The sequence below is a fragment of the Orycteropus afer genome, unplaced genomic scaffold (assembly GCF_000298275.1).
Source record: "Orycteropus afer afer isolate SDZICR_OR568_19922 unplaced genomic scaffold, OryAfe1.0 scaffold00064, whole genome shotgun sequence".
Classification (NCBI taxonomy): domain Eukaryota; kingdom Metazoa; phylum Chordata; class Mammalia; order Tubulidentata; family Orycteropodidae; genus Orycteropus; species Orycteropus afer.
In genome coordinates this window covers 6,202,160-6,229,162 of record NW_006921651.1, presented here as the reverse complement: position 1 = coordinate 6,229,162, position 27,003 = coordinate 6,202,160, and positions in this window count along the sequence as shown.

Here is a 27,003-nt window from a genome sequence, read left to right as displayed (position 1 = left end):
TCTATCGCTATCATGTACCCAGGACAAAGCATAGTGCCTGACCCAGAACCTGTGTTCAATAAATGCCTGTTAAATGAATGAATGAATGAAATGAATACAAAAATTCTGTTTCAGCTAAATTGGACCACTTTTCCCAAAGCCATTTTCTTGTCTCCACACATTTGCTCACTCCTGTTCCTCTACCTGATATGTCTTCTCGCCAACTCAATTCTTCTGTAAATCCAACCCACCCTAGGCAGTTTCTTCCAAATGTTGTTGTTGTTGGGTGCCCTCGAGTTCTCTCCTACTCATAGTGACCTCATGTACAGCAGAACAACACACTGTCTGGTCCTGTGCCAGCCTCACAATCCTTGTTATACCTGAGCCCATCATTGCAGCCTCTGTGTCAGTCCATCTCATTGAGAGCCTTCCCCTCTTTTGTTGTCCCTCCACTTTGCTAAGCATGATATCCTTCTCCAGGGAATGGGCCCTTCTTACAACATGACCAAATACTCTTGCCAAAATATTTAAGCCTGTGTGGCTTTTATCCTTATCCCTGTCCTATCAAGAACATCTCAAAAATCAAAACCAAAACACTAACCCAGTTGTCATAGAATTGATTCCAACTAATGGCAACCCTGTGTGTTTCAATGGCTGATTTTTCAGAAGTAGATTGGCAGACATTTTTTCCAAGGTACTTCTCTGAATGGATTCAAACCATCAACCTTTCAAGTAGCAGTAAGCACATTAACCGTTTACATCATCCATTAATTCTTTCTGATTATAAAAATAATGGCATTCACATTGTAGACATGTTGAATAATGCAGAAAATATAAAAAGAAAGAATAAAAACACTTCAAATACTACTCAGAGGTAATTGCTGCTTTTATTGTATCCATTTCCCTACATATAAACATGAAGATATTTTTAAACCTCACCAGATCAATGAGGTTCATACTGTTCTCCCTGTTTTGCAAAAAATAAAAGGCTCAGATAAGTTCAATAAGTTGCTCAAGACCACAGAAATAGTAAAGAATTGAGCCAAGATTGGGACCCAAGTCTCCAACCTTCCTGACTTGGAGTCTCCTGCCCCTCTGCCATGCCCATTTTCCTCCTGGCCCCTTCTCCTTCTCCATCTCCTCTAACACCTGCCACATTACTGCACTATCTCTCCATTCAAACCCAAAGCCAAAACTCCCTCTTATACATCCCCTTTAACCCAGCAATTCTACTTCAAGGGCAGTCACTTTACATTTTTTACAGTAGCAGAAGACTGGAAACAGCATAAATAACAGTGTATCCTCACAATGGAATAGTATACTGTTGTTTAAAAAAAAGGAAATATTCATGTATCCTATTGGAATAATCTCTAAAATATTTTTCTAAGTGAAAAAAAAAAAACAAGATGCAGAACAAGGTGTATAATTTGCTATCATTCATGAATGTCATGAATGTTTGTACAATGATGTCTCCACTCCAAACACCAGTGGTTGCTTCTGGGAAAGAGAAATTAGGGAATGAAAGTGTAGGATGAGAGACATTTAATTTTCACTATATGCCCATGTATAACATTTACATTTTTACCACATGCCATAAATTTAATAAGTAAAAAAGCAAAAGCAAAAAGCAAAGCTTTTTTGCTCTGTTCTACTGAGCCCATCTTCAATCTATGTATGTAAATGCATGTGTGTGCCCACTGACTAAGACCTCACAATGGGGATACTATATCTCCTGTCTTCAGAGACTGAAGACCTTGCCTCCTTATCAGACCTGTAGAATTCTGCAGTGCTCCGGAGGTCAAGGACTTGCATTCCAGCCTCTGCATTCGCTAGCTGTGGAATCTTGGATAAGATTCTCTCTGAGGGTAGATTCTGTCTTCCCATCAGGCAGGTAAAGAGTTCTCCATTAGCTCCCTGTCTTCTAGATCTTCAGTCTGTCTCGTCTGTCTGCAAAATATCACTCTTCTCCTTTGTCTGTCTTGGTAGCCCCCACCTATCCTTCAAGTTTCAGCTTCCATGTCACCCCTGAAGGAAGACCTCCCTGACCTCTTAGTCTAGATCCTGTTCCCTTGCTATGGGCTTCCTTATCACACTTTAGTGCAATGATCTGTTCAATATTTGCCTTCCCAGCTAGACTGCAAACTCCATGAGCACAGAGACCATACCTAGCATCACACCTAGCATGGTACCTAGTACATGGCAGGAGGTCAGTAAATACCTGCTCTGACTTCTCCATTGGCCAGACTCTCACCCCAGATCTTACCTTCTGGTGGATATTAGCAACCTTCCTGTGGCCACTCCTGAAAGAGGGATGTCACTAGGGAAATAGGCCCTTCCATTCCTATTCTCTCAAAGTCGGGTGTCTCACCTGGGACATCAGAGCCTGAGGTGTTGCCTATCATCACATCCATGGGGCTTTGGGGAACCAGAGTAGCTCCTCTCACTTCCTATCTCTATTCTCTAAAGCAAGTTCCTGCAGATTCTAGTTTAGGCCTGTCCCTCAGGGCAGGTCCCCACCAAGGCCAAGGCCAGGCCCCAGTCCCGCTCCCTGCCCCCAGCCCAATCTGAGAAGTCGGTGGCCCAGCCCAGCCTGGCAGGCCCAGCCCATCAATCGTGCTCCCAGGGGTACAAACCAATTTCTCTTGCTTTCCCGCGCCCGTCTCCCTGGCGGAGCCTGGAGGAGCCTTCAATCGCATTAATCCCAGCCTGGCGGCGGTGACGAAGACGGATTTCTCTACCAAACGATCCATTTGTATCTCTCGTGCACTCACTTGGTTTTTTTTCTGTGCGGATGTTCAAAATATCATGAAAAAGGCGTTAGTCGGTAGCTGTGGCGCAGCGAAATAATAGAGTGATCCGGGAATGCGCTCCTGACCTTGCAGGACAGCTAATCCATCCGCACATCTATCTTAATTATTCCCGGTTACAAAAGAGAAACTCCACCATCCATTCATTCCGGGCTGGCAATTCCATTTTCCACCCCCACTCACGCCCCATCCTTTCTCCACCATTCCCCCTACCCAGATAGGCCAGTTCACTGTGGCTACAAGCAGACTTCTGAGGCAGCCCTGTCCAGCCAGGCCTGAGCCCCACCCCAGCGGCATGCTGCTTCCATCACCACCGCCACCCCCCCACACACACACACAGCCTACTACTCCCTGAGATCAGAAGAGAGGGACTCTGTTCCCTTCCCCAGAACGCTGACCTGTGTCCGTGGTGGGAAGAGCAGCTACCAACAGGGTGGCGCTTCAGCAGGCATGCACTCTCACTCAAGCACTCTTCCTGCACGCACTGACACCTCACAAAGGCAGCCCTGGACTTGCAATCTCATCCAGACCCTGATCTTCAAGTCCCCTCTCACACGGACACTAGCAGGCAAGCCGACCTCCTTCCCACTCTTAACCAGGCCATTTTAAGTCTGCTGCTACCCTGGCACCTATGCTGGGGCAGGTACAAGAATGGGCATGGTGACTAAGGATAGGCATCATGGGAGATGTCTGGGTCAGCCTGTGTCCCATCCACAAAGCCAAAGACCCCACGCACTGTACTCTTCTTGGCCTACTCATCAGTATAACCTAGACAGACCAGGGCTGGGAGAGAATGGTAGAGTGTGGGAGAGGAAGAAGGAGGAGAAAGAGTTTGAGCAGAAATTGGGGAAATGGGAGAAAAGAGAAGAAGGAAGTGGGGTGGAGGCTGGTGTATTGAGAATGTCGTTGAGGCAGTACATGAAAGTATCTCTTTGTGTAACACACTTCCAGCTCATGGTACCAGATTCACTTTGGGGATGCCTGTGTCAGTCTCTAAAGCCCTTTCTAATTCTGCCCCTTAATGTATGATTTTCAGATCCCTCATTCTAATGATTTCAATGCAATCAGCAAAACTAGGCATGTAATTGTCTTGGCTCTGTGCTTGGCCATGGCAGCTCCTGGGAACTCCAGCTCCCAGGTCTCCTCCCCTTTCCACCAAACTTCCCCTCCCTCCTCTTTCACCCCAAACTTCAGCATCAGTCAACAAGTATGTAGTGAGACTTCTTTAGGTCTTGGGACTATGAGAGAAACTGAAAAGGGGAGAGTCCGCTCTGGGCCTCATGGAGCCCACGTCTGGCGGAGGGAAGGACACAAGGGTGAAAAAGGCCAGAACTGAGCACAGGGTTCTGCATGGTGGCCCAGCATAGCCAGGTTACTGGGGTTAGAGAAAGAAGAGGACTTCCTGGTCAGTGGGCTGCCCCTCCCCTTCCCAGAAGCAGCAGGCAGCCTGGGCTGGGCCTCTGGGGCGGTGTGCTGTGGAAGGGCCATTTGTCCCGAGACAATGGCAGAGAAGGGGTCTCTGAGCGGCTGTTGAGAACCAATTTGTAGTGGTGACGGTAGAGGTTGCTCCAAAGGCTGGGAACAGCTGGAGCTCCGGGTGACTGATGGGTGGGCCCAGGAGAGGGGCCATTGGTCTGGCAGACACAAAGGCCCCATGACTCTCTGGTGGGGCCCATCAAAATCATTAAGTGCTGAAGATAGGAGCCTGCCCACTTCAGATGGGACCACGGGGCTGGGGGGTGGGGAGAGAGGTCAAGAGTCTGCCCCTCCCTCCCTGCAGCCCCTCCTCCACCCTCCATCCCTGCAAGGGCCACCCACACCCATTATCATTTGCATAGACAACACACACCCAGACTTTCAGGTTCCTGTCCTGTGTTGGTTGCTCTGGCTCTGGGGTTAGCCCCCCACTGGGTAAGCCTCCCTATGACTTTTGGGGGACCTAATCCACTCTCAAGCATTGTATTCTCCAGCCAGTGACTTCATCCATTTCTCTGCATCGGATGCTCAGGACCACAAAGGGGAGACCCCCCCCTCAACTACAAGAGAGAAACTGAGGCCCAGGGTGATGATTTCTGGTTCCCCTGAGTTTCCTCGACTTTCCTTAGGGAGGGGGACAGTGAGAGTGGAAGAAGCCCGGCTCCCCATCTCCGGGCCGCCCCTCCCCCGCCCCGCGGGCTCCTGGCAGGAGAGGAAAGCAGTGACCCGGCCAGGTGGTGATGATGCGGCCGGCCGCGCTGGTCACTCTTGGCCGCTCCCCGCGCGCAGCCCGACCCCCCTCGCATGGGTCACGGCGCCGGCAAAACTCCCTGACACAGAAACGCCGCGGGGCCTGCGTGTGTCGGGAACAATCCTCCGCCTGATGGGAAGCGACAGCGCCGCTCCGCCTCCGCCCCCTTCCCGGTGCTCCCGGAGCTGCCCCCCGCGCTGCGCCCGCTCCCGGCGGCCCAGCAGGCCCTGCGCCCTGTGGCCCAGCCCACAATCGGTCCCCAAGCCTCCTGTGGGCGCTCCGATGGCAAGAGGGGAGGGGATGGGGCTTCTCCTCGCCGCAGCCTCGGAGGAGGAGTGAGGAAAGGGTCACCAGGAGGGTAGGCTTCCTGGAGGGCTAAGCCCACCAGCCACTCCTCGGAAGGAAGGTTGGCCAATCTACTTCCATAGTAATACCGCCTTGGAACCCAAGGAGGGGTCGCTATGAGTCGGGTCTGACTCGATGGCAGTGAGTTTGTTTTTCTTGGTTTTGGGGTTATAAGGGATGGGTAGGGTTGGGGCACCCTGTAAGGCACAGGAAGACTACAACAAAGGCATTGTAAGACCCTCGTTCATTGTATTCACTTGGAAAAAAAGACTGGAAAGAAATACAGCAACACTTAGAGGGCTTCTCCCTGGGTGTGAGGTGAGCTGTGCGTTTTCCTCTCTCTCTCTCTCTCTCTTTTTTTTTTTTTTCTTATCTGTACCTCCTGTTTTTCTTTTCTTTCTTCTTCTTCCTTTTTAAAAAATTGTTATTTGGGTGAAAGTGTACAGAGCAGTTCATTTCCCATTCAACAGTTCATACACATTTTGTTTCATGACATTAATTGCAGTCCCCATAATTGACAGCGTTTTTCCCACTTCCTCCCTGTGGGTATGTTTTCCCTGTGTATTCCAGCCCTCTGCGATGTCTTCCTGTGCAAATACTGCCCTTCTCATGTCCCATGGTTGATTGTTCAAAGGAGCACATCTCCCTCATGTAATTGTTCAGCTCGCAGGTCTGTCTATTGTTTGCCAGCACACGTCTCTTCACAGAGTATACTTCCTCCCTACCCTGTTGTTTGCTCCTGTAGGAAGTCTTTCCACCTCGGAAACCCAAGGAGGGGTTGCTATGAGTAGGGTCCAACTCGATGGCAAATAATAACAACAGGAAGCCCTTCCAGCCATCTTCTCTGTCATTCTAACCCCCAGTTCTCAGCCAGTCTCTCCTTCATCTGAGCCCACCTGGCACACCTGGGTTGGATCAGTTTGATGGCTTCACAAGTTGTCTAAAGGAGTGTGCCCACCTGATGTAAATGTTCACCTTATAGGCCTGTCCATTGTCTGGCTGAAAGCCGTGCAAACCAAAAAACAAACTCACTGCCCTCCTTGGGTTTCCAAGGCTATGGAAGTAGATTGCCGAATCTTCCTTCCAAGGAGTGGCTGGTGAGTTTGAACCACCAGCCTTCTGGTTAGCAGACAAATGTCTTAGGCACTATACTATCAGACCTCCCTCATAGGAGTGTGTTCAATTCCAGGCTTAAAGGATGACTAGGGGCCATAGTCTCGGGGGTTCACCAGTCTCTATCAGACCAGTGAGCCTGGTCTTTTTTGTTTTTCAGTTTTATTCCACATTTTTCTCTCTGTCCAGGATCTCCTATTTTGATCCCTCTCCAAGTGGTTGACAGTGGTAGCCAGGCACCATCTAGTTCTTCTGGTTTCAGGTGATGTGGGCTGAGGTTCACATGGTACCTAGTCCCTTGGACTAATTGTTTCTATGCATCTTTGATTTTCTTCATTCTTCTTCACTCTGGACAAGGAGAAACCAATTGTTGCATCTTAGATGGCCACTCGAAAGCTTTTTAAGACCCCAGTCACTGCTCACCAAAATAGGAAGTAGAACGATGTTTCTATGTAGTATGTTATGCCAATTGAGTTTGATGTCCCCCTCAATCATGGTCCAGAGCCCGAGAGCACAATGATTCTCTCCCTCAGCGTCTTTTGGTCTTTGTTTGTTTGTTTGTTTACAATAAATAAATAAATAAACAGACCTGTGTCATTTTTTTCTCCCCAGAGGTAAAAAAGCTAAACCAGGGCAGAGGCACTGTTGAGGAGTCCAGCCCCTGGCACTGAGGATCCAGCCCACCGGAGTGAGGCCAGTGCACCCTGAGGTGCCGAACCAGGTTGGGGAGTGATCCCTCAGGAAAGGGGTGCTGCCTTTCCTCCTACTTTATATGGAGAGACTAAGGGTGTATGGGGAGGGCACTGGCCATAGCGAAAAGGCCCAGATGTGTCTCTCAGCAATTTCCTTAAGCATGGACCCTCAGAGACTCTCAGGGGTATGTCAACATGATGGCACATATCTACACACACTCATGCATGTATTCACATACCTGTACACACATCCCTTAGTCATGGTCACTGAAGAACACACTTACCTCAGCCACGTGCACTGTTGTCTCACACACTCATCCCAGCCCTCATAGTCCTGGACAAATACATAGCCTCCTGGTCCCATCCTTCCTCCAGCCCACATCTTTCAGGGGTGAAAAAGGTCCCATTCATCTCAAATGCCCACATTCATTCTTCAGTTTTTTGGGTTTTTTATTTGTTTGTTTGTTTTTTGTTTTACTCACCTCGCCCCAACCTCCTCCTTGCTATGGGCCTCAAATAGTGGGCCTCTCCATGTCCTCTTCCACAGGCTCCTACCCCACTTCTTTGTCTTGAGGTACAAGGGGAAATTCACCTGTCCTCCCACCTCTCCTCACTCCCAGATTTGGTTAGGGGAGAGAAGATGGTCATTTCCAAGTGAGGAGAACAGGGGCTGAGGGAGAAAATGAGGAAGCCCCCTACTCAGCCTCACTGCCCATAAAAGAGGGTCATGCAGAATCACTCGGGGCTCCCTGAGTTGTGTGTGGAACAGGCTCCCCTTGCCTCCCACTTAGGCCTCCACCACAGAGCCTTCCTCTTCCTCCACTCCCACCTCAACCCTACCCACCCCTTGTGGCCTGGCACCAGGCCCAGCTCCCCCAGGAAGCTTCCCCTCCTGCTGCCAGCCTAAGGCCCAGCTCCCCCTGGGCTCCTGGGCTCTAATAGTACTCCTCACATGGGTGACATTCCTTACGTGTCTTCAGCCTGGATGCTCTCTTCGTGGGTGTGAGTCTTGGGATCTCCTACCAAACAGAGGCAGATATACTCTTCCTCTTGCATCCCCATACCTCCACACATGGCCTCATCTGTCACCCATGACCTAGCAGTCCCTCCACTGACTCCTTGAATGAATGAATAAGCAGAAGGATGTTTGTGAATGTCTCGTGTCTTTCTGTTGAGTGTATGAGTGAAGAGGTGGTGGGAACAGTGGGAGGGTAAGTGTCACTTCCTGTTTCCTCTGTGAAAATACTAACAACCCGTGCCCTCCTCCCAACTACCCTATCAGGTAGGTGTTCATTATATAAAGGAACTGAGGCTCAGAAAAGTTACATTTCCTGAAGGTCACAAGGCTGTGGGTGGCAGAGCCGGCCAGGCTGTAAGACTCAAAGGCCCAAGATGCCACCTGCTTCTATCTCCCATCTCATGGCCCAGGGTGGTGCTGGTGGTAGTGCATTCTCATAACCCTGCCGCCTCATATCACCTCTCTGGAACGAGGGAGACACTAGTCCCCTCTCCATGAAGGGCTCTAAGTCTCTCTCCTTTTCTTCCCAAGTCCTTTCTGCAGCTCTCTTTGGTCTCCCAGTTATCTCTGCCCCAGGATCGTGGTCTCCTCAGTGTTCCTTTGGCTTTGGACAGTTTTCCGGGAGCAAACAAGCAGGGACTACAATCGAGATTGTAGTGACCAAATCTTTAATCACAGATCTTCTCTGGCCTCAGTTTCTCCAGCTGGGTAGTACAGTGGGGCTAGAGCAGGTGATGTCTGAGGCTTCCACCAGCACCAGCAATCTGGCCTCCAATATCTGGTGAGAGAAGGGCAGGAATGAGCCAGCACCTCACTCAGCCCAGCCTGCCCCACTCCCAGGCCCACCAGAGGGGTTTGGGCTCAAAGAGGGCTGGGAAATGCTGTGAATTAATTACCATCAGACCTCCGGCCGCTGTTCATCTCTGTAAACAAACATTTTAATATGCAGTAATTAATTACATCTGTCACACCCATCCTCCTCTCATTCATCCTCTTCAGCTTTTCTTGGGCTCACCCTGAACCAACCTCCTCCTCCCAGTGGGACCTGAGAACCCAGGCAGGGCTCTACTCCCACCTCAGGGATTCCCCCCACCACCACCGGGTGTGGGTGCTTGCATCTACCATGCTACTCTGCAGCTTTGTGCTACTTTTTCTGTTTTTGCAACACGTCTGTCTTTCTGACAGCCCTTTGTCTCTAGTTCCCTCTGCCTGGATTTCCCTCCACAACTAAGTCTGAAGCCAGGGATACAAAGTTTGAAGCTGCAGTGAGATGGGGGGATGCGGGGGAGGGGGGAGGCCTGGGGAGCTGCTCCAGGTGCCTGAACCCAGGCATTTCAACTCCTCAGTGGGCCAGGACCAGGCTGGATTACCCAAAATCCAGAATAGATGCTGTTTCAGGAGCTCCCCACCACTCCTACCCTAGGAGCTCCTAGAATCTCCCTGGGCCCCACTCCCTGCCTCCAAGCAGCTCAGTCTGAAAACCAAAGAGAGGACACTGTTGCCCACGCAAGTCCACCTGCCTCAGTCACAGTCCTTCTTGCCAAACCCAAGGGGCAGAAGTACTATCATTGGATTCTGCTTCTGTGCCCCATGCCTCCTTGGCCTCAGGACTCGCAGGTTCTTGGGAGGTGGGGTGGCCAGCCTAGCACCATGGACATGTCAGCGGCACCCTTACCCCGACACACACACACACACACACACACACACACACACGTGGCATGGAGCTGCTCCTTTTTCTGGGGAGGTTCCCAGTGTCTTCCCTGGAACCTGGGCGGAGGGGAGCAGAGCAGTGACCAGCATCTGGATTAAAGGCGAGGGCCCCAGAGGAAATACAGCCCAGGGGGCCAGAGCCCAGGGTCAGGGCTGCGGGAGGCGTGAGAACAACAGCGCCGGCCCACGGGCTCTGGCCACCAGGCCGCGCAAGGGGAGCCGGGAGCCCGGTGGGCGGGGTAGGGCGGGCGCCACCAGGCGTGGCGCTGGGAGCAGAGCAGAATGAAATGCAGATGCAAACCGTGCTCGTAAGAGTTTCCTCTCTCTCCCCATCTGCCAAAGCCGAGATTTTAATCTTTAATCCATGAGCAATCAGCGAGCAGCGGCGAATGGCACACTACAGATGTTTTACTGTCGCGGGCGCTCGTAGCTTCCGCGCTCCGCACAGGCGCGCCCGGCGCCCGCCCCCTTGCCTCCCCCGGGCCCCTCTTCCTCGGCCCTCCCCCGGTCCTCGGTGAATAACAGGCCTAACACCTGCAAGCCCCCGGCCCGCCCCGGGGCTGAGGGACCAGGCCCTTAACCCTTTCCTGGAAGACCTAGGGCTCTGTTGGCGGGGGTCCTCCCCGGGGCACTGCTGCGGGTTGGCAGGGTGGAGAGTGGGAGTCACTCAGCATTGCTCTCAGGCGGGTTTGCTCTCGGGGGCGGGGGGGGGTTCTTGCCGGGGTCCAGCCTGGGGGACGCGGGAATGCTTAGACTGGGGTATCGAGTGTCCCGCTAGCCGAGCGTGCCTACGCCCATCCCCTTCCCGGACCCCCGCTCCGGGGCTGCTTGCGGCTGCCGCAATTAGCGCTCCAGATGTTCGGCTGCGCTGTGACTCCGTTTTCCAGATGTTGGGCACCTCTGTCCTGACGTGTGGGGCCGCCAGCCTCTCTGCAATGAGAGGGAAGAGTCCTGGAGTGGCCAGATCTGGGGATCCCTAGGAAAATCTGGTGGGACCGAGCCTTCAAGGCCAGCGGATGCATCTCACCTCAGTTGGGGAGTCTGTTCTGCCTTCTGTAAAGTATGAGTTGGGCGTCACTCCCATTTCTTGGGGGATTGAGCACAAGGAGGAGGAAGAGAAGCCCAGGCATGTGGCCTTGAGTCCAATTTGCTCCTCCCAGACCCCACAGGATCCCTCGAAGCTCCAGGGATATACTCTTCCCAGCTCAGTGATAACAGTAACAGCAGTGACCTCAGTTTGTAGAGACATAGTTGTCTGTCACTTCCACTAGACTGTAAGTTCTATGAGGTTCCAAACCAAATGAAACCTACTGCCCTCAAGTCTATTCCAACTCATAGCGACCCCCATTGGGTTTCCCAGGATGTAATTCTTTATGGAAGTAGACTACCCGGTCTTCTTTCTTCTGAGTGGCTGGTGAGTTTGAACCACCAGCCTTCTGGTTAGCAGTCATCCATGAGATTAAGGACTGAGTTTTCACTCATCATTGTGTGTCCCCTGGGTCTAGAACAGGGCCTACCACATTATACAAAAAAAAAAAAAAAAAAACCTCCCTGCCATCGAGTAGATTCGTAGATTCCAACTCATAGAGACCCCCTTTGAGTTTCCAAGGCAATACATCTTTGACAGAAGTAGATTGCCTCATCTTCCTTTCATGGAGCAGCTGCTGGGTTTGAACCACCAGCTTTCTGGTTAGCAGTCAAATGTCTTAGGCACTTTGTCACCAGAGCTCCTTTAACACATTATAACCACTCGATAAATATTTGTTGAGTGTATAGCTTAATGTAGTCTTGGATCACATTTTCCTGTGCCACTGTAAGTGAAGACAGGCCCTTCACCCCACAACCCCTCAACATCATGACTTCTCCCAAATTGCGGCCCTCATCCCTCGGGGAACAAACAGCCCATATTTTCCCACCTTCATGGTGGATCTTTCCCATTACATAGAAGGGGACTCCAGAGCACAAGTGTGTCTGACACTGAGCCAGAGCTTTGGCCAGCTGCCTTCTCTCTCCAGGCCCCAGGAGCTAGCCCCCCCCTGACTTAGCCTCACTACCAACCCTTAGAAAAAAAACCCTCCCCGAGTGGCCTGTTCCCCTTGCATGGCCACAGAAATCATAACCCTCCTCTAGTATCTCCAAAATCACCCCCAATCCCAACCTGGTCCCAAACCCCATTTAACTACCCAGCTGCCCACCATAACACTTCCCTCTCAAAATGGCTTGGGGTATTCTGAGAAAGAAAAAAAAATAAGGGAAGGATGTAGAGACTGGGGATGCCACGGATAAAGAGATGGAAAAGAGAACAACCAGAGAGGAAACCTAGAAAGACAGCTGGAAGAGACTCACAACCGAGGCAGGGGATGGGACAGAAATGGCTGAAACAGCCTGAGAGGCAGAGGCAGGCCCAGAGCAAGAAACAGAGGCTGCAGTGGTGAGAAGAGGCCCGAAAGAAGAGAGGGAAGGTGCCATGGAGGCTAAAGGTACTGGCAGGGCTCCCGGCCAGGCGCCTCGTGGCCGGGGGAGCCTCTGGGGCGTGGGGGAGAGAGGGCGCCGAGGGGTGAGGGTCTGAGACGCGGGCGCAGCCGGTCGGAGCCCGGTTCCCGCCTAGGCGGAGGCCTCATTCTGTCGGAAGGCACCCGGGGCCTAGCCCACAGGGCCCACAGGCGGCCCAGAGAGCCGGCAGCAGCGGTGAGAGGAGCCGAGTGAGCGGCAGTGGAGCCGCGTGTGTGTTTTTATTATTATTATTTCTGATTAAAGAGGAATTCATCTCGTATCTGCCTCCTGCCAGGGGCCGAGGCGCCGCCATTGGGGTTAACGGTGCGGAAGAATACAAAAAAATTTCATTGAGGAGGATTATAAAAGTTACTAGCTGGAACATTAACAGAAGAGTAACTTGTAAAAAATGCAATATTACAATATTCACAAGGACGGCAGAGCGTGGTAAAGCTATAAAATTCAACATTAAAATCTTCCACAGCCTAGATAACCTAGTTAACAAACATGGTATTGGAACTACTTTTCTATTGGGGATGAGGGATACGAGCCGGGGGCAGATCACAGCCCGGCGGAGGCGAACGGGGCGGGGCGGGGCGGGAGCGAGGGGCGGGGCGGCCCTGGGTGAGACTCGCCTGCTGCGGCCTCAGCCTCCTCCTCGGGAAAATGGGGCTAAGCCCGGTCCACTATTGAGGGGATACATGAGGAAGCGCCTCAAAACCTCGGATAGGACTGCACACTTGTAAGGTTGTTTTTTATGTGAGACACAGATTACAGCGGAGAGTTCAGCGTGGATTTAGTCCTGCTGAATAGATACACATTTCTGTAATTGCAGGATATGCATATTGAATTCATTAATAAAGGATTTAATGTGTATTTGTGAGAAGCTCTGATGGCGCAATGGATTACGCAATCAGCTGGTAACCTAAAGGTTGGCAGTTAGAACTCACTCAGCTGCTCCATGGGAGAAGGGTGTGGCCATCTGCTTCCATAAAGATTACAGCCAAGAGAACCCTCTGGGGCAGTTCTGCTGTGAGAGATGGGGTCGCTGTGAACCGGCATCCACTCAATGACACCCAGCAACACAACATGTGTATCTGAATGTATTCAGGGTGGGATGTGTGTGTGTGTGTGTGTACACAAGACTCTGATGTATGTGCATAGCACCTGAAAACATATGCATAGTATGTAAATGTATGTGTAGTAGGGTATGCAGGGAACTGTTTTTGGTGGCAGGACTTGTGTTCCTAATGCGTATGTACGCTTTGTATGTATGGTGCATGTGTGTATGCACAGATTATATGGGTGGGTAAGATGTGTATCTAGAAAGCTTATGTATTTGCTGAGTGCAGGGTGTATTCACTACAGAATATGTATGTCACTGCAGGTACATTATGTATCTTTGTGCAAGGTGTGTTTTTAGAGAGGGTGATATATGTTTGAGTAGTAGTATGTGCGTGTGTGTGCAGATGCATATACCACAAAGCATGTATGCAGTTGTGAACAGAGGATATTTTTGTGTGCAAATAGTATAAAAAATATAATATGTGTGCTGTGTATGCAAAATATGTATTTATTCATAGGCTTATACAATTGTGTACACAAATGTATATGTTTATGTGTTCATGGCATGTGTGCACATGTACAGTGTGAGTGTACGGGAGCAAGGATGGTGTTTGTGAATGTGTGTTCCCAGGCATTTTGTGTATATTCATGTGCTGCAGTGTCTATGTCTTTGAGCAGAGCATATATATGTTAAGGGTATGTATATGTTTGTGTTATATATATATATGAAAAAGACATAGACAATGTGTGTGACATATCTGTATATGTAGAGTGTGCAGATGTCTGGAAGTACTTCAGACATAAGCATCTATTGCTGTCAGCTCCCAAAATATTTGCAGCACCTGTGATAGTTTAGAACACAGACAGGACACAGGGCTGCTTGGGATTTAATTATGGTTTTGCCAGGTGGTAAGTGTGTGACCTTGAGGAAACGACGTAACCTTTAGCTATTTAACTTTCCCAACTACAAAATGGGGATAGAAGTAGTACCTATTTCAAGTTGTTAGATGCAGTCAAGTCGATTTCGACTCATAGCTGCCCTGCTTAGAACAATGACACACTACCCAGTCCTGCACCATCCTCACAGTCATTGCCACGTTTGAGCCCATCATCGCTGCCACTGTGTCAATCCATCTCGTTGAGGGTCTTCCCTTTTTCTGCTGACCCTCTAAGTTACCCAGCATTGTATCCTTTTCCAAGGACTAGTCTCTTCTGACAACATGACCTATGTATGAGAGTTGAAATCTGGCCATTCTTGCTTCTAAGGAGCATTCCGGCTGTACTTCCTCCAAGATAGATTTGTTCGTTCTTCTAGCGGTCCATGGTATATTCAATATTCTTTGCCAACACCACAATTCAAATGCATCAATTTTTCTGCCATCTTTCTTATTCATTGTCCAGCTCTCACGTGCATATGAGGCTATTGAAAAACATACTTCAGGATTAGATAAATGAATACTTGTCGTGGAGGCAAAATTACGGGCTCCAAAAATGTCCATGCCCTAATCCTTGAAACCTGGAAGATGTTACCTTACATGGCAGAAGGGACTTCGCAGAGGTGATTGAGTTAAGGATTTTAAGATGAGATTATTTTGAATTATCTGAGTGGACCCAAGGTGATCACAAAAGTCCTTTGAAGAGGGAGACAGAAGTGTTAGAGTCAGAGACAGAGACGTGGTGACAGAAGCAGAGATCGGAATACTTGATAGGGCCATGAGTCGAGGAATGCAGGCAGCCTCTAGAAGGTGGAAAAGGCAAGGAAGCATCCTTCCCAGAGCCTCCACAGCCCTGCCAACCCATTTTAGACTTCTGAACTCCAGAACTATGAGATAAATGTGGATTGTTTTAAGCCACTAAGTTTGTGGTTATTTGTTACAGCAGCAATAGGAAGCAAATACACTTGTGAAGTGCTTAGAGTAGTGCCAGGTGCATAGCAAGTGCCTTGTAAATATCTGTTAAATTCCTCGGGGATGATGCCTGAGGCTCTATGGGAGGCCTAGGTGCCAGAATTTGCCATCCCCATCTAAGGCTGTCTCTGATTGCCACAGACCCTCTGACATTCTGGGTCCTGTCAGAACCTGAGTTTTGCCAACATAAGCGTGAAAGAAAAGTGTCTTTTGTTCTTCCTTAATCACGAAGAATGATTGGGTCAAGGACTGGGATCTAGGCCTCTGACTGAGGGAACTGGAGAGCAGAAAAAACTCTTTAGACCTTCTGGTTCACGTGCTCACTAACCCAGGCTTGCCAGAAGGACAAGACTGTTGTGGGGGAAGAGAGGTCTGGGAACTTGGTGCCTTGAGGGCCAGTGGAGGGTACACATGTTCTTGTGCAGAGAAGGCAATACCAGACCTTATAGTCACATTCAGCTCACACTCATCCATAGAACTCAGGCCCCAGTGGGGTGAGTTTTCACCCAAAGGCCAGACCTCTCTCTCTCTCTCTCTGTCTCTCTGTGCCTCTTTTGCTATCTTCCTTCCCTCCAGCTTGGGGAATCTATGTTATTCTCCACTTGGAGAAACTGCCAAGAGATATTGGAATGAGTGGATTGGTTTGCACTGTGACATTTTTTTAATTCCCACAACCATGTATATATCTGTGTGTGTGTGATGTGTGAGCCTCAGTTTCTCATTCAGAGAAGGGGAATAGTCATCCTTTCCTGCCTTCCTCTTGGGGTGTTAAGAGAATGGAAAGAAAGCATGCTCTACAATCGTCTGGTCCTGTTCATGCCTGGAACCCTAGAGCCAAGCACTCACATTTATTTGGAGAGAGGCTGCAACTCTTGTTACTCCTTGGCCTAGAGAAGTGCAAGTGTATTTCTCTTTACCACGGAAGTCTGTCCCCCAAGGGCATCTGCTCTGGGGCTGTGCAGATGTGTTTGGGCAGACATAGTGTACACAAGTTCACACTGGAGGGATCAGTGTACCCTCTTGTCAGTCCCCAAAGAGGTATGATAGGGCATTCTTGTGATGACCCCACAGTGGGCCGTAAAAATAGGATACAGAGCTCCCTATGTGCATTGAAATGGTTAAGCACCAGGCTTTAGAGTAAGAATGGCAAGGGTAAGGATATCAACTCCACTATGATCATAGGCAATATGATCATAGGCAGCTTAATGAAACTCTCTGCCTCAGTTTCTCCATTTGTAAAAAGGGGATGATAATGGTATCAATTTCTAAAAGTTACTCTGAGGACTGAATGTGACATGGGAAGTACTTACCACAGTGTGTGGCACATAACAAGTTCTAGATAAACATTGTTGATGATGGTGATGACCCTGATGATGGTATCATCATCATTATTCCATCCCTTTTCTGGGGAGAGGCAGTGTGGTACTATGGCCTGTGAGCCAGAGGAACCTGTGTGGGAACCTGAGCTCCACCACTAACCAGCTGTGTAAGCCTGGCCGCTTTAATCCAAATGAGCTTCCGCTTCCTCATTTGTAACATGAGGTCAATAATACCTACTTAAAAGCTTATGCATATGTGGCCCCAAAGCCATAGCCGGACTTCAGCCAGGTTTGCTAGGCCTGCACTGTGAATAGGGAAGTCATGCAATTACTATAAAAGTCAAAACATACCAAAGGGTACCCACTGTTATCGAGTTCATCTTAACTCATAACAACCCTATAGGACAGAGTAGAACTGTCCCAAAGGGGTTTCAAGACTGTAGTCTTTATGGAAGCCTTGAAAGGGCTCCTTTGCTAAAGCCTGTACAGGGAAAAATAAGTCTCCCTTCCATCCCTGACCCCTTTCCGTGAGGTAACCACTGTTACCAGTTTCTTAATATCTTTCCAGAGCCAGTCTATTCAGGAACAAATAATGTGTGTATATGCATGCATGTGTCTGTTCTTTGTTTTTTTCTCTCTCACATAAATGATACCTCACACATTGTTTATGCCTTGCTTTTTTCACTTAATTTACCTTGAAGATTTTTCCATATCTGTATCTGAAGATCTACTTCATTCTTTGTATGCAAACCAAATCAAACTTACTGCCATCAAGTCAGTTCTGACTCATAGCAACCCCTTTTGGGTTTCGAGGCTGTAAATCTTTACAGAAGCAGTCGGCTCCATCTTTTTTTCTGCAGTATGGCTGGTGGGTTTGAACCACTGACCTTTGGTTAGCAGCCAAATGCCTTAATTACTATACCAGCAGAGCTCCCACATTCTTTGTAAAGGCTGCCTAGTATTCCATTGAGTAGATGTGTCCTAAGTTGTTTAACCAGGCACCTAATAGTGTGCATTTAGATTCTTCTAAGCTGCAAACACACCAGCCACTCCTCGGAAGGAAGGTTGGGCAATCCTACTTCCGTAGTGATACTGCCTCGGAAACCCAAGGAGGGGTCGCTATGAGTCGGGGCCGACTCGATGGCACATAACAACAACAACAACAACAAAGCTGCAAACAGAGCTGCAGGGACTATCCTTGCACAGCCATCATGTGAGCATCTGTCCAATTATGTTTTCTTATTTTTCTTTTTAATTTTTAAAATAGTTTCTAATGAACTTCAAATAATAGTCAAGATTTCTGGCTGCTATTAAAAAATCAACTTGGCATCACTGGCCCCCATTTCTGTTTGACAACAGTCTCCAGAACTGGGGAACCACACCACTTAGAGGAGACTTGTCCTCTCCAGTTGCCCCAGAAGCCCTGTCCCTATTGTATTTCCAACCCAACCTGTCCCACAAGCATCTGTTTGTGAGCCTGGTAAGATTGAAGACATAGCATATATAGATAGTGTCTAGTAACCAATAAGTACTCAATAAATGCTATTATTATTCTTTCATGTGGAACCACTCATGTACAATTTTGAGAATGAGCCTGTTTTAGAGGCACAGGTTCTTATGTTCATGTATGTATGGGTGAGTTGCATTCTTTAGTATGTAGGGAACTGCAGGTCCAAGCAAGAAGAGAAGCCAAAGCTCAGTGGCCCTTCCCTTACACTCACAGGTCTTCCAAGGCCCTGGAAGGATGAGGAATTTCTTCATGTATATCTTGCTCTGATAAAACTAATATCCTCTCTAGACCTGTGCTGGCCAATACAGTAGCCATTGTCCACATTTAAACTAAAATTGAATAAAATTGAAAATTCATTACCTCCATTGCACTCATCACATTTTAAGTGCTCAATAGCCACATGTGACAGTGGCTACCATATTGAACAGTGCAGACGCAGAACATTTCCATCATCACAGAAAATTCCATTGGACAGTGCCACTCTAGACTGTAATCTCCATGAAGACAGGGACTGAGTGTCTTTATCTCCCACAGTAATTCTCATACCAAACACAGAGCCAGTACAGAGAAGACACTCAGTAATTTTTGTTGAATTAATGACAGATCAATGAAGGAATGAATGAATCAATCAACCAATGGCCTCCAGGAGATAGCCATAAGGTCCTTCACAGCAACCCACTGAAGCAGCCTTTTAAAGGGAAACTGAGGATGGGCTAGGTCAGAGGTAGCCTCATTATAATTCTGGAAGCTGGTTGTCTCCAGGGAAGCCAACAGGGTCACCCCCCGGGACAGAGGCCTGGGAAGGAAGCAGTCACTCATGGTTGTTTTTTTTGAGTCAGAAATGTTTTCTGAGCATTCCTGCTGTCTTCCTTCATGAAGTCTTTCCTCCTTTTTTCCTTTTTTTTTTAAATTTTTATTGTGATTTGGGTGAAAGATTACAGAACAAATTCACTTTCCATATAGCAACTCACATACACTTTGTCTCATGACATTGACTACAATTTCCCACAATGCAACAGCTCCCCTCCCACTTCCTCCCCATAGTTACCTCTTTCCTGTGTCTTCCCTCCCATGCATTCCTGCCTCCTGAGTGTCTCCCTGTGCATGCACAGCCTTTCTATTCTCCCATGATTGATCTCTCCAAGGTATGTATCTACCTAATGTAAATGTTCAGCTCATATGCCTGTCTTTTGTTTGGCTGGAAGCCATAGGAGTGGGTTCAATTCCAGATCTGAAGGGCAACTAGGGGCCATAGTCTCAGTGGTTCCATCAGGCTCTATCAGACCAGCAAACTTAGTCCTTTTTTTAAAAAAATGATTTTGAGTTTTGTTCCACATTCTTCTCCCACTATATCCAGGATCTCCTACAGAGATCCCCCTCCAAGTGGTTGACAGTAGTAGCCTGGCACCATCTAGTTCTGATCTCATAGTCTTATAGGCTGAGGATCGCATAGTGTACCAGTCCCTTGGACTAATTGTTTCCATGTATCTTTGGTTTTCTTCATTCTTCTTAGCTCTGGATGAGGAGAAACCCATTATTGCATCTAGATGACTTCTTGCAAGCTTTTAAGATCCCAGTTGTTACTCACCAAAGTAGGATGTGGAACAATGTTTTGGGTAGTGTGTTATGCCAATTGAGGTTGATGTCTTCTGCAACTCTGGTCCCAAGCCCACAGGTCCAACTACTTACTCCCTCTGGGTAGCTGGCTGTGGCCAAGAAAGGTCTTTCCTCCTTAAAACAAAAAACAAAAACAAAAAACTAAACCCACTACTGTCAAGTCGATTCAGACCCATAGCGACACCCATTGGATTTCAAGGTGGTAAATCTTTACGGAAGTAGATTGCCCAATCTTGCTTCTGTAGAGTGGCAGGTGGGTTTGACCTGCCAACCTTCTGGTTAGCAGTCAGATGCCTTAGGCATTGTGCTACCAGAGCTCCTTAGAGTCTGGATAAAGTCCCTCCTGAAGTGTCCCAATATCTGTGGGCCTGAACTAAGGAGGTCTTATTAACCCCTGGGGGTCAGCACACAGCAAGGGAGGCTCCTCCATTAGCTAGATGAGGCAGCTGAGATCTTGCTGGTTAGTGGGGAATGCCCCCACCCAAGCCAGAGCCTATTCTAGGAGCTATGGTACCTGGCCTGTTCTTATGTGAAGTGTATGTATGTGCTGAGAGACAATGAGAAAGACAGAGGAGAGAGGTGAGGGGAGGAGACAGGAAGGAGGAGGAAAAGAGAAGAGGGGAGAAGAAGGGAGGGTGGAAAGGAGGAAGAGTGATGAGGAGGTGGGGTGAGAAGCTGGATGAGTGGACATTGTGTATGTGCACATCTGGGTGTTTGGAATGTATGCATCTTCCTGCACCTGGGTGTGTCTGGATGTACTGGGGGCTATGTGTGTGGTTTGTGGGCGGGAGATGTGTAGAGGAAGGGCTGTGTGAATGTGATTGAGGGATTGTGTGTGTGGTAAGGGTGTACATTAGAGGCTAGGTATGTGGTATGAGAGGACTGTGTGCCTTGGAGGCTCTGTGTATGGTGGGGGGCTATGAGTGTATTGGGGCTCTATGTATATTGGAAGGAGTTCTCGTGGCATGTTGCCTAAGTTCAAACCCACCAGCCACACCATAGAAGGACAATGGGGCAATCTACTTACCACCTCAGAAACCCAGTGGGTCGCTATGAATTGGACTCAACTCAATGGCAATGAGTTTGGTTTTGTGTTTTTAATATATATCGGAGCTTCTCTGTGTGTGATATGTGTGGTGGAGGTTAAGAGTGTGGTGTGTGTGTGTTACTGTGTTCATTTCCAGCTCTGTATGTGTGTATGGTGCATAGTGTGGAGCTGTGGTGTGTGAGGAGTATATATGTCTCTTGTGTGTTCTTGCTTCAGGTCCTCAGACTCCTAGATGTGGACCCGAGTTAACCACTCCAGTCAACTTCCGGGGGGGGCGGTGCCGTCTGGGGCATATACCGCCACCCATCCATGAGGCAGGCATGTTCTGTCCCTAGTAGTCCTTCTTGCTTCTTGGTTCTGGCAGGCAAACGGGACGCTGAAGACCCAGAGACACCGAGAGAGATGGAGACAGAAAGACGGGGAAGAAGGGAAGACCCAACCAGGGCCTGGAGACCAGGTGGAAAGAGGGAGAGTAAGAGAGAGAGGAGCTAAGGGGGAGAAGGAACGCTAGAGAGTGATCCAAGGCCAGAGTGAAGCGAGCAAGTGGGGGAAAGAGATGGAGGAAGAGAGATTGATGGGAGGTAGGGAGAAAAAGAAAGTGTAGGGGGATGGCAGACACAGTGGATCAAAGGCCAGAGACAGGGCCCGCGGAGCCGGAGGGGAGGGGAAAGAAGAGAGGGGGCTGGCGGGGGAATTGCCGGGCGGGCGCTCGGGCGCTCCGAGGCGCGCGGCTCCCCGGGGAGACGGCAGACACTTTGCGGAGATGTTACTCCGGAGTTGGAGACGATGATAAATATGATAATTTGTATAAAATCTGAATGGGTCTTGTTTTCAGGGAGAATGCCTCGGATGATGAATGGGCCCGGCTCTCAGATAGATGGCTGATAAAAAGTGTATTGGATTGTTGAGAGCGATTTTAATCCTCATTCCGTACCTGCAGACGCCGAGCCCGGCCGCCGCCTCCTCCTGTCCAAGGCGCGGGGCGGCCGGCGGCCCTGCGGCCCTCGGCGGCTCAGGAGGCTTCGGCAGTGACTCTAATTACAGAGTTATTAATTTTAAGAGGAGGGTGAGCGGGGGGTTTATGATTATTAATCGAGCGCCTGTGCTCAGCTAGCGGGGCGGGCTGGCTGCGAGCAGCGCTGGGAGCGCGGAGGACGCGCCTGGCTCGCATCTCAAGCAGGGCGGGCTGCGCGGCGGCGGCGGCGGCGGCACCAGTGGGACAGCCCCAGGCCCTACGCGCTCCGCCTGCACCTCTACGTTGTTGGGACTAGCCCCGCCAAGAGCCCGCTTGCCGGGCCCGCGCCTGCGCAGCAGCCGAGCGCCCAGCATTGCGCCCAGAGCGAAGAGGCCTCAGCCCCTGACCCCGGGGCGCCGCTGTGTCCTGAACAAGCTCCAGCTCCCAGCTCTTACAGGTGTGGAGGAGTGTCCGTGAACCCTCCTCTGCCTCCAACTGACAGCAGTGAGGCCTCCTTTAAAAGAATATATATTAACAGTGACTTTATGGGGTCCTATAGGGAGCTCTGGTAGCATAGTGCCTAAGGCGCTTGACTGCTAACCAGAAGGCCGGCGGTTCATACCTGGTATCAGCCACTTCTCAGAAGGAAGCTTGGGCAATCTACTTCCCTAGTGACACCGCCTCTGAAACCCAAGGAAGGGTCACTGTGAGTAGGATCCGACTCCTCATCAGTGTGTTGTGTTGCTTTAGGGCACTAGGAAGCTCTGGTGGCATAGTGCCTAAGGCATTTGACTACTAACCAGAAGGCTGGCAGTTGAAACCCACCAGCCACTCCTGGCAAGGAAGATTGGGCAAACTCAGAAACCCAAGAAGGGCTCGCTATGAGTCGGACGGACTCCATGGCAGTAAGTTTGGTTTTGGTTTTGTATAGGGCACTAGAAGGAGTTCTGGTGGCAAGGTGCCCAAGGCATTTGACTGCCAACTAGAAGGTTGGCAGTTCAAACCCACAAGCCACTCCCTGGAAGAAAGACTGGGCAATCTACTTCCATAAAGATTTACTGCCTTGGAAACCCAAAAGGGGTCTCTATGAGTCAGAATCGACTGGATGGCAGTGAGTTTAGTTTTGGTTATAGGCCAATAGGTTTCACTGGGTTGCAAACAGTTAAGCGCTGAGCTACAAAACAAAATGATTTACTGTTCCAAGGTGCCTCAGAAGAAAGACCTGGTGATCTACTTCTGATTGGTCACAGCTGTTATAAATTCTGTGGAGCACAGTTCTACTCTGAATCACCACGGGGCGGGGACAACATGAATCAGAGTCAGAACAGCTGGAGGAAGTGGTTTTGTCTTTTTGTTGGGTAGCACGCACCATGGTGTCCACTTCAATACTTAAATTTCCCCATGCAGAAGAGAAAACTAGGACTTAGAGAAGTACCTTGTCCCTGGGAAGGGGGGTCCACTTACTTCAGGGATGCCCGGGAAGCAGCCCCCTCCTCAACATACTCCTACTTTTCCTTGACTTGAAGAGCTGGGAGTGGAGGCCAGCTCCTCACAGTAATTTAGGTCCATCCAGTTTTCATTTTTTTAACCCAGTCACCTTCATGTGCTTCCCCCCCCCATCTTGATTTGGTGGGTTTACTAAAAATATATCCCTCTTGGAGGAAGATTCTTCAAGGTGGGCTGCAAGATAGGAAAACAGACCCCCTAAGAGGAATCTATAAATGCTTTTGCTCCAAGGTGCTGGCACATTGAGAATAATATCCATTGGTCCACTGTGACAATTGTGAAGAATTCAAAGTTCATTCAGTGTATTTGGTGGAGATTTGGTTAAATTCCATTCAAAACTGAGACCCTCAAACATAAGCGCAGGTGCCTCTTACACACACATATGTATATACGTTCATTTCTGCCTCACCCTATACGAATGGTTAAAAGAAGGCAGGGATGATCTCCCCAGATCTGGATCATTCCAGAACTTCTTCAACTTGTATCTTTTGACAAAAACAAATTCTAAAGAGAGAGAGAGTGAAGTGGGGGGGGGGGACCTCTGTGGTCCTAGAGAAAGGAGAGACTGACAAGGTGGCTTTCTAGGACATTGGCCACACAGTAAGGTCAATTCTGAGGATGGCCTGTTGTGTGGACACAGGAGAGCCAAAAGAATAGATTCATAGTGGGGTGCTCTGTACTCCTCTGCCGTTCCCAGGGAATGTTGGCCAGGCTGGTGGCCACTCTGCCCATGCAGAGACAGGGCCCACAGCTCAGGTCAGCTCAGGTCAGGCCTGCATGTAGGACATCAGGATCTACCCAGGGCATTGTTATCTGCAGCTGGTGTTGAGGATCAGGGCCCACTGAGGTCTGATCAGGGGCTGAGCCCAGCTAAGGTGGGTCATAATAGAGGGGAGCCTCTCTACAGTTTCAGGCTGCTCCTCTGGGACCCAGGCCTGGTAGCTGGAAGAGCCTTAGAGCACTGTGGAAAGGAATCAGATTTGAGGAGAAAAATCAGTCTCCCAAGACAAAGAACAGCTCTTGAGGTGGGAGCTCTTCCTGCTCTGGGTGAGAGCTGGGTGGCCCTGCAGCCTCTCTGGTCAACTGTCTTGGCTAGATGGTTGAAGAAGCCAGCTCCTAGTTTCCAGATTCAGAGGGCCTGGACAGAGAAGAGAGAAAAACAAAGATGTGTTGTGAGGGGACTTGTGTGAGGATCTGGAAGGGAGAGGGGAGGAGATTCCTGGATTTCACTAAATAGATGCCCTTAAGGGGTCCTGTCAGACCCACTGAACACTGTGCTATAAACAGATCTCTTCTCCCTCCAGCCTGCTTTAGGGCACTGGGAATATATACTATAACATGAAGTTAAGAGTGTAGGCCATGGGCACCATGTCTAGATAGAGATCCTACCTTTGTCACCTATTTGCTGTGTGATTTCCTCATCTGTAAAACAAGGTTAATTTAGAATATGGGAGTTAACAGAATTTATCTATGGAAAGCATTCACAGTAGTGCCTGACATGCAGTATGCCCTCAGTTATAGTAGCTGCTGTTGTTATTAACCTTGATGGGGTGGGGACAACTGACCTTTCATCTGGATTGAGGACTTCTGTGGAGTTCCTTTGTTTTATACTGCTCTTTGTATACCCTAACACCCTGTGCCTGCCACAAAAGACAGAGCTTAATGAGTGTATGCAGAAGTCCAAGGTTGGGTGGGGGTGAGGAATGAACCAATGTTGTCAAACATCTTCTATAGGCCATGGATGTATCAACTTCTTTAATCTACCCAACAATTCCATAAGGCAGATTTTCTTCTTCCCATCTTATGGACACTTAAGCACAGGGAGATCAAGGAATTTGCTCAAGATCATACAGCTGGTACATTTTAGATCTGCGAAAGGTGGATTCCACCTCTGGACTACCTGACTTCCTGCTTTTCGTCCTTGGATGCTGCTTTCCTCGCCTTGGGATGGGGGAGAAATTATTCTCTTCTGCAGTGTGCGTTGTTCTATGAGGCTGCCTGGTAAGGGGATGCATGAGGTGGGGAGAAAAGTGTTGCCTCCAGACATGATACATGGGTTTCCACTCCTGTAACCACTATCTCAGTCCTATTTGAAGGGAGGGGAGGGTGCAGGAGAGCGGTCAGAGCTCAGACTAAAGCTACTCAGAAACCTAGACGGACCTAGACTTACCGTCTCATCTCACCACACACAGCCCACAACCAAGTCCTGATCATCTTGCCTCCACCTCTCCCATCCATCCACCTCTGCCTCTCTATCCTCTTGCACCTCGTATCTGCTCTTGCTGATGCAGCTTTCCCTGTTTATGCTGCTCTCTCCAACTCCAGCCCATTGGCCACACCTCCAGAGTGGGCTCTCCCCTCCACATCAGAATTTCACTCCTCTGCTTTAAGTCCCTCAAAGACACTTCATGGCCTAAGGAGAAAATCAGACTCCCCTAGCCAAGGTGCTACTTGTTCTAGCCCTCCTCTACCTCTCAGCCTTATTTCCCTTATCTCACCCCAACTCCCATATTGGCCATTAGGCAGGCTGTTACCTCTCTTAACCCTTTGCTCCTGGTGCTCCTTCTGCCTGGGAAATCTCTCTCTCACACACACCTTGCATTTACTGTACATCTAGTCATCTTGCAAGACCCATCCCCTTCAGGAAGACTTCCCTGATACTCCAGTTGTGGTTCCCTGTGTCCCAGTCACCCTTTCAGCCCATATCATGACGCTTTCAGGAGCTTCTTGGTTTATAGTTGTTTCTTTGTCACCAGGGCCAGTGTTGGCTTCATCTCTATAGCCCCAGTGCCCAATGCAGGGCAGACCCAGGTTGACTGGCTGACAGAAGCCTCAGGGCTCTCTGGTGCCCAGCCTCTTGAAGCTAGGCCAGCTGGGCCTCTGCCTAGCTGCCTCCCTACTATCCCCAACACGGAGGATTCTGGTCCAGGTGACGCTTGCTGTCTCCGTGCAGAAATAGGAACTGGCTGAGCTTCCCTTCTCCTTCCCGGTTTCTCCTCACCCCACACCCCACCTCCAGCAGTCCAACTTCGCGTGCGACAGGATGCGGGACAAGGAGTGGAAAGGAGAAAGGGGGAGGAGGAACCAAGTGGGTTGGGCCACAGCTACCCCGGAAGTTCCGAAGGCTGTAAAATTTCCAGGCGCTTGCCCTGCCAGGGGCTGCCTGACGGCAGGAAAGCCTTCCCCTCCTCAGCCAGTGTCCCAGGCACAGAGGCCTCCAGACAACCCTGTAGGGGCCTCAGTCTCTGGGTCCCGCGCCCTAAGGGCGCCAGATCACGAGCTCGCAATGAGTGAGCCCGGGATAAGGCGCACTCCCACTTCTGTCCCTCTTCAGACAGAAGGGGACGTGCCCTACCGTCGTTCTTGCTCCTTCCGTGCCCTCCGGTCCAGAGCTCCCCTTTTCATTCCTTTCTCCGTCTCCTCTCCATCCCTCCCTCTACTCTTTTTTGCTTCTTTCCTTGCCGCCTCCCTGCCCTCCGGCCCGGCCCCGGGCGGCCTCTGCGTCGTGCCTCTCGGTGGCGGCTCAGAAAAGGCGCCCTCCGCTGGCGCCAGGCCGCGGTGCTCACTGCGCTGCCTTTTCCTCCGCAGCAGGAGCCAGGCGTGCGGGCCGGGGCGCTAGGATGGCGTGGAGGGAGTTCTCTGAACAGTGGGGGTCCGAGAAGCGGGGAAGCTGGGGCTCTGAGCGCGACGGC